General features: G+C 41.5%; 1 long non-coding RNA gene across 1 annotated transcript; it reads right to left on the bottom strand.

Moving 5' to 3' along the window:
- Window positions 1-6,317: 6,317 nt before the first annotated feature.
- LOC109515722 (uncharacterized) lies at window positions 6,318-7,040 on the bottom strand. Its single transcript, XR_002168242.1, has 3 exons — window positions 6,927-7,040; window positions 6,734-6,846; window positions 6,318-6,505 (listed from the first exon to the last, which is right to left on the bottom strand). It is a non-coding gene; the product is annotated as an uncharacterized LOC109515722 (long non-coding RNA).
- Between the last annotated feature and the right edge of the window lie 1,086 nt (window positions 7,041-8,126).

Raw genomic sequence — 8,126 nt, 5'->3', positions numbered from 1 at the left:
TGGATATCAAAGCATTTGAAGCCAGGCAGTCAATGTATCGTTTTCTGCTAGCGACTGAGCAGTTGCTTCAAAAGCATGTGCGGACAATGAATCATAGTCAGATCTTTGCTCTGTTAGTTTACATTAGACAAACACAAACAGCTGTTCTGGCTTGCCAACTTTGCTTGGCTACATACGGAGGAGCAGCCAAGCATTTGCCAAAATGCAAAAACAAATACAAGCTCTCATGTAATGACACGGCTTAACGTCCATATGTGTTGAGAACATTGTCAAGTGTTGGATCCTCTGTTGCGAGCAGGCGGCTAAAAGCACAGTATTAAGTAAAGAAACAACAACACTCTTTTGCCATCAGTGGAATACATTGACTCATCACCTAGAGTTGCTAGGCAGGGATGGGAAACCATGATGGGCAACTCGTAGCTTGCGGCCCCTTGATTAAAACCCCCCTCCCCCAACCCTTGAGGAAAAAAAAAGAAAGAAAATAAATTTGCGAGTATGCAAATCTGCAGGTACCGAACTATGCAGTAGTTTTAAGTTGTAATATTACCAATCACCACAATATGGCAGACACGTCTCAGTTGCGCTGATGCTGGGTCTTATAAGGCTCGTTGCTCCAAGGTGAGTAGGCCGAATGCTACGTGCACACCAAATCCGTTGCGAGCATTTCTGGCTTCAATTAAAGTCAAAGCAGTTCACGCGGTGGTCCGCGCATGCATTGGGGGGGGAGTCTGTTCGACAAAGTTAAATAAATTAAACTTTATACATGCTTTGCCTCGCGGCAACTATTCAGGCTTCGGGACGTGGTACGTCACACGCAGCGTCCTGTACACTAGCCGGAATTTGTGACCACATTTGAGAGCGTAGTGGAGGAGAATATTGTTGCGGTCTGAGGATACCCCAAGCTGTACAATTTGGCCGCGAGAAAAATAAACGTGAGCTGGCTTGGCGTTTGGTGAGCGAGGAGGTTGGCATACCCGGTATGTATTTTATTAATAATTAGTATTCTTTCTCTCATAACTTTGCCGCTGTGAATTGGGAATTTCTCCATTGCGAGACTAATAAAGGTTTTCTCATCTTATCTTATCATAGTTATTCATTTTTACACCTGTTGAACTGTACCAAGTCGAGCATTAGGGAGGACTACAGGATCAACCAATTCGTCCTCTATGGCTCTTTTCAAAATAGCTGTTACAACTGCTATCGTCTAGCAAGCGAAGCCCTTCACCGGTGTGTGTGAATGAAGTCGCTGCGGTCAAATGCTAGCAAATAAAGCGGGGTGGAACGCTCACAAAGGATTTGGTCTGCACATACCATAATATATATATTGCACATTTGGAGTATGCCGAAAAAACATTGTATCGCAATAATATTAACATTTTGAGTGAGTTGATTTTTGTGAGGGCCGGGTTCGATTCTGGCTCTGGCCTTCCTGGTGGAGTTTTCATGTTCTCCCCGTGCCTGAGTGGGTTTTCTCCAGGTACTCCGGTTTCCTCCCACATTCCAGAAATATGCGTGGCAGGTTAATGGAACATTTTAAATTGTCCCAAGGTGTGAGTGTGAGCGCGTATGGTTGTTTGTCTATGTGTGCCCTGCGATTGGCTGGCAACTGGTTCAGGGTGTCCCCTGCGTACTGCCCGAAGACGGCTGGGATAGGCTCCAGCACGCCCCGCAACCCTTGTGAGGATAAAGCGATTCAGAAAATGGATGGATGGATGATTGTTGTGAAAACATGTCCAAAGGTAGGCACTAAACTTAATGTCGGTTTCTTGTTCAGCAGGTGTGTGCCCTCCTTGAATGATAATTTTCATGCAAGAGAGCCATTGAGCACTGAGGAAAAAAGTACAGTGTGTGGTTATTTTGTTTACTTCACACCCTTTGTTGTTGGGTTAACATAGTGCATATATTTAACTCATACGCACATATTTTGTCCATATTTAAAATGGCATTTTGGTCATACATTTGGTTCGGAAGTTCCCCAGCAACACTGATGAAACATTGTGTCCCCCTCCAGCATTTATGTTCCCGATGCCTGATCGAAGCAATTTGCTGAGCAATAGTTATGAGCCGCCATTTAATACATCAGTGAAATCAAACACTCTCTCGATAAATTAGGAGGATGTCATAAACATTTGTCTCGCTCATCTAATGTGTTACCATTCTCTTGCGTAATAAGGAGTTAACCACCGTACACCGATAAAACAACTCTCTCTTAACGTAACGAGTGAAACCATGAAGGGCAGATAGTCGGTGGCTAGCTGTAAAGCATCGAACATTCGCGGTTGACCCTCCTGCCTGAGCTTCAACCTCACAATCTCGCTGTCTCTTTTGCTTACTCATCCCTGGCAGACACTCCATAAGGACGCACTTGAAATGTGTGAGGCTGCTTTTACATGGACTGTACCTCCCAGTGTACTGTATATTCTGCACACCATCTTCTGAAACAAGTGTTGAAAAGAAGGCAGAGGAAGAAAAAAATGCTCTTATGCAATGACCTGATATCATTCATGATGACAAGTTTTTATGCAGCTAATATTGCACATTTATTGAAAACATTGCTCAGATGCCACATTATTAGCTTTGGAGCTGTGTCAGTAGATATAAAAAGTGGACACATCCCTGTTCAAATGCCAGGTTTTTGTGCTCAAATAAAACAGGACTACATTTCAAATTTCTTCGACCATTAAGGTGACCTACAACATCCACGCCAAACGTAGGGCAGATATACCTTCGGTCGACATACACTCACATTCGCACCTATGTACATTTCAATGAATCAAACAGGCAAGTGCAGGGAGACGATTTAAGACAATTAAACTCTTGAGTTATTGATCAAATGCTCTTTATATCAAGATCTCAAATTGTGTATGGATTCTAAAATGAAGGAATGGATGAACGAAAACACTGCAGAGCCCTGTAGAAAGGCGTAAAAGTGTACTGTAAAGGTGTGATGGACGATAGAAGCATCTAGAATTTTTTTTTTTTAAATCCCCTCAGGAACAATTAAACATTGACAATAGAAGGCCGTAAAATGAGAAACGCCACATTATTTCAGTCTCACAAATGAAATGCTAAGTAATTGTATGAGTCTCACTGGCACATAGAAATGTTCAAAAAGGTTTTTAATCTAAGCAAAGATCTTTATCTTCGATCTGACAAATTGTCATCAAGTTTTCAAAGCGCTGCTTGATGTCAAACTTGGGGAGGAAAAGGCATTTCATTTTTTTCTTGATATGAAATGGACTACTTTATTGTCAGGCCATTTGTCGATACATCCATCCATCCATGATCTGAGCCGCTTATTCTCACTGGTTGCCATCCAATCGCAGGGCACATATTCACAATCAACCATTCGCACTCACAAACACATCTAAGGACAATTTGGAGTGTTCACTCAGCCTACCATGCATGTTTTTGGAATGTGGGAGGAAACCGGAGCACCTGGAGAAAACCCACGAATGCACGGGGAGGACCTGCAAACTCTATACAGGAAGGCCGGGGGCTGGATTCGAACCCATGACCCCTGCACTGTGAGGCGGACGTGCTAAGTCGACCAATGCCACGTCATGCCATTTAGTGTCTACAAATTGTAGAACGTGCCAAGGAGCGGCGACATGGTGGCATGCCTTCTATTCTACCATTCCCCATCACTACAATTGTTGCCAGTGGGAGCAGCTGAGTGGAGGCAGTCAGGCTGATTAAAGAAAAAAAAAATACAAAATTAACAAAACAAACAACAACAAAAAACAATGAGTTTGAATACTACACAGTGGTGTGGAAAAGTCTTCGGCCACCGCAACCTTTTTTGCTTGAATGACGCTGGCTGATGAAAAACACAAACACGGCCGGCCTCAAAATACAAAATAGTCACTTTTCTGTTTGACTTTGGCCTTAGCAGAAGTACAGTATGTGTTACAATACCAAAGCAAATCTAATGGAGGCACAGTGTTTGTACAGGATGCTAACTCAAGTGAGAAATGACTACAAAGGGCAACTTTCCAAGCAAGTGATTTCTACATTTCATGTGACATTGTGGAAAGATGCTGACTGATATTGTATGTGTTGATGTCGTCTTCTGAGACTGATGACTTTTTACATTCCACTTGCTCACTAAGCGACTTTTGTTATTGTGTCTACTGCATCCCTGATGTGTGCACTGACAACGGGTCGACACAATAACTTTAGCTCATGATGTCTGCGCAGAAGTTGTCATCTCACTTTAAACTGTGCCTGCTAACACGGCGGTTTCCAGGTTTGGATAATGTCTGTTTCTTTTCTTTATGTCTGTGGTTTTTACTGCGGCGATGAGTTGTCATCCAGTGTTTATTCTTTTCATCTTCCTGAGAACACAGTTGCGCGCAGTCTATGCTTCACTTTCTTTCAGTCATGTATAATTGCTGTCAGCGGCAACATTTCATCATGTCACAAAATGGAACAAAGGGACACCAAAAACTAGAAAACACTATGCCAATCACTGATGGCCTCACATCAAAATAGGTCGAAAATGACAGCTAATAGAATGCTGTCACTTTTGGTAGATTTTGTTTTTTTCTTTTTACCTCAGCTTCCACATCCTACTGGGTTGAACTGAATTATTTGCAGGCAGTTGGGTTCCTGCTTGAAAACACAGCAAAAAATAAATGAAATAAATGCCCATGAGACCAAACAACACGGAATATTTCAGGGAAACTGAAAACAGCCAATATGACATCACGCAAGATCTCAGCATATCTCACCAGACCTAAGTTCAGAGGGCGTCAAAGAATAGACTCTGCATGTTTTGGTTTTTTTTTTTTTTTTTTCCAGTCAGAAAGAGAAGATCACTGTAGTTATTGGAGTTTAAAGCCGTAATATTGCTAAGTCAACAATGAGCAGTTATGTCACCTCAGTTAAAGTGGATTGTGTGACTGTTTTTGCATTTTATCATGTATCAGAAAGTACTTTCAGGTTTTAGTACTAACAGTGGTCAACTCATTTTGCTCGTCTAAACATTCTCAAGTAATGAATGTCATAGCTCACCTGTTTTCTGGGTTTGGTCATGTGATGTTGGCAAGATGAACTCTTGGGCACTGTGATGTCATTTTAAGTCGACAGGCCAGTGGCAAAATTGCGGCCTTTTAAGAGTGGTAAAATGTTAGCATTTGATTGGACGTAAAGGTTTGATGATTGTGACAGGTTGACTCAGGAACAGTTTGTATAATTCCCGTGGGCAAAATTATTTTTTTCAAATCTAATCATATTTGAAGTCAACTAGCGCGGATTGTGATCAAGCTCTCAGATTCCATTTTGAGTTGACAGTTTGAAGACGGCAGCCAAAAGTCATCATTATTTGACTGCTGATAAAATGCAGGGGTCCCAATAGTATGGGAGAGCTACACGTTTGGACAAGAATTTCTGTCACAGCCAATCTTTATCATTTTTGTTTCACCTTCACTTCAAGCTAGATTACATATATTGCCAGGTTGCGTTCAAGAAACAGGAAAAGCAGTTTGTTGGATATAATGGATGCATGACTGGATCTGGAAATCGAATGCTGTGTTTCTGCTCCACAGGTTCAGTTGGCTTCAACTTGCCTCTGTTTGGCTTGTTGAATAGCCACTGCAAAATCGTGCCATGAAAAAAAAAAAAAAACATGAATGGCACATTGAACGCATCAGTCAGAGCAAAGCACTCTGAGGAAACAAGAACAATGGGCGCGAACGAGTGTCCTGTATTTTCCTTTCCCGTGCCTGTTAGCCATGGTTAAAAGACTTTTTCGGGGGTTAATTTCACTGTTACTCGGCAAAATATGCATATTAAGCTCTTTCTTGCTAGCACCTCACTGAATTTCACACTTGTGCTGTGCAGCCTAGTGCGGAGCCCTTACCTAACTTGGCCAGCGTCCCAAACTATCAGCTGGGAATCGGAAGAGAAAAACACTTGAAACAAAAATAAAACGTTGCTTATAATAGAAGCCTGCAAGACACATTTGAACTATGACAGGCTTGTTGCCTCACTGGCCCCTTTATCAAGGAACGTATCTTTTCCATCATGCTGCCTGGCTGTTTTTGTACAGACATAATGCCTGTAATGCTAAACAATGGGGGGTTACCGAAGTGGACGACATGATGTTCCCCCTGTTTCCATGCAGTCAGGTGTAACACTGCTATCTGACATCTTTTGTTTATGCAAATGTACAACACTGTCAGTTCACCCTTTCATGCACAAATAATGGTAACCAACATCAGGATTTTGTTTTTAATCAAGTGTTCTTATTGGTTTTTAGGCATGAAAAAAATAAATAACAGCAGTGGATGGCAACACACATAGGGCCCATTGTCATGGTTGATTCACAACTGTGACATTAAGATTAATTAATATAACAGAAAACAACATTTGAATGGCTATCCACTCTGAAAGGTTTCAATATGTCTACGAATGTGCATGTACTATTTCTTGGCTGAAAATGACCAAACGTCCACTGAATACAGCCAATTCCATCGTAGTGCATCGCTGTTGTCTTCTGTCACTGCAGTAATAAACAACACAAGCCCCACATGTTAGAACAATATAAAAAAGCCCACCTATGTGTCCGCAGCCATGTAGGAAATAGATGACTGCAGTGTTTTCTGCAGGCTGACTTGCTCTCGCTCTGATGACATTAGGCTTTGTTTGGAGCCCTTTTCATTTGTCAACAGAGGAAAACAAGGACCTTGAATGTATCGCATAGGTTTGCGGGCAGTAGAGAAAAACATACATTTTTCAAGAAAGGACACTTTTGAAAAACCAGCTCGATGAGACGTCACAGTGGTAGGAAAGGTGCTTCTGTAGGATGAATGAGGAGAAAAGTTAGGTAGACATCCCACAGCTCTGCTTACACAGAACCAATGTTTTCAATCCGGGGATTAATTTGCCAAGGAAACGAGAGCAGTATTCTGAAATATTTTTACATTTACTGAACATTCCAAAAGAATGTAACGGGATTCTCTCAGTGTCTTCCCCTTCCCACCTCCAACCACCTACGGTTATGTTTTTGTTTGGTTTTGTTCCCTCATGTGCCCTTTTTGACTGCACCTGTTCTCGTCATCAGTGTCCCTTGTGTTCAACCAATCAGCTCCCTCAACCCTTTGTGTCTTGTCCAGGTGTTTCTCGTTGTCTCGTCACTTTGCTTGGATTTAGCTCTCTGAATTCTGTCAGTCTTTGTGGTGCTTCAACAAAGACACCCACACAATAATTGTGTGGGTGTCTGCGTGCCCCTGTCATGTTGTGTTTTCTGTCACAGGGTTTTTGCTACTTTGGTTTCTTGTGAATTTCAGGGCTTTGTTCGAGTACTTCAAGTTATTGTTTTTCCAGTGTACTCCTGTTTATATTTTTGTTAAATACATCTTGGTCAGTCCACTGTACTCCTCCTGCCTTCCTACCAATGTTGTCCCTTTGTCTTAGTCATATGGCATTTCTTAACTGACAAAAAAAACATGTCAAAATGCAAATAATCAAGAACGAAACATGAAAAACTGACTGGTTGTTTTGTTTTAATCTAACATGCAGACAAAAAAAAAGGAAATACTTTTTCAAAATTCAATTGTACACCATGATCAAATATGCAAAATCGAAAATTGGCCACAGGGCTGAATTTGATTTTAATATTTCAATATCAGTTGTGTTTACATAAATTTGGTCAGGAGCATGAGTAAATCTACATCAGTTTGTTAGCCATCACGATTAATCCAGAGCAGGCTCATGATCCTTCAAATGATCTGTCAGCCATTTTAGTTTAAGGAAAAACAATATTTGAAACATTATTGTAGTCGACGTCATGCATTACATCCGAAAAGGCAAACATGCTTTTGTGGCTGCCAGGCCTGCTGTGATTTTCATCCACTTTGTCTATGAGCACTCTACGGTTCTGAGCAAACAAGGCATACACCCAGTTCCAGGTGTATTATTGTACAACGGAAAGTGAAAAAAGGATGAAAATAAAGGTGTTGAAGTGATTTGACCCACACCATTTAGTCCAGTGTTTTGTGTGGACATGAATGAGTTCAAAACAACGTAGAAAAACAAACAGCAGTGAAAGCTATTCATGTGGATTCCCCCGTAAGAGTCACGTGTTTGTTGCCTCGAAAGCACAGGTGTCAAACCTGCAGGTT

This window comes from Hippocampus comes, unplaced genomic scaffold (assembly GCF_001891065.2).
Source record: "Hippocampus comes isolate QL1 unplaced genomic scaffold, H_comes_QL1_v1.1 scaffold9, whole genome shotgun sequence".
In the NCBI taxonomy this organism is placed as follows: Eukaryota; Metazoa; Chordata; class Actinopteri; order Syngnathiformes; family Syngnathidae; genus Hippocampus; species Hippocampus comes.
This window is presented reverse-complemented; position numbering and strand designations above follow the sequence as displayed.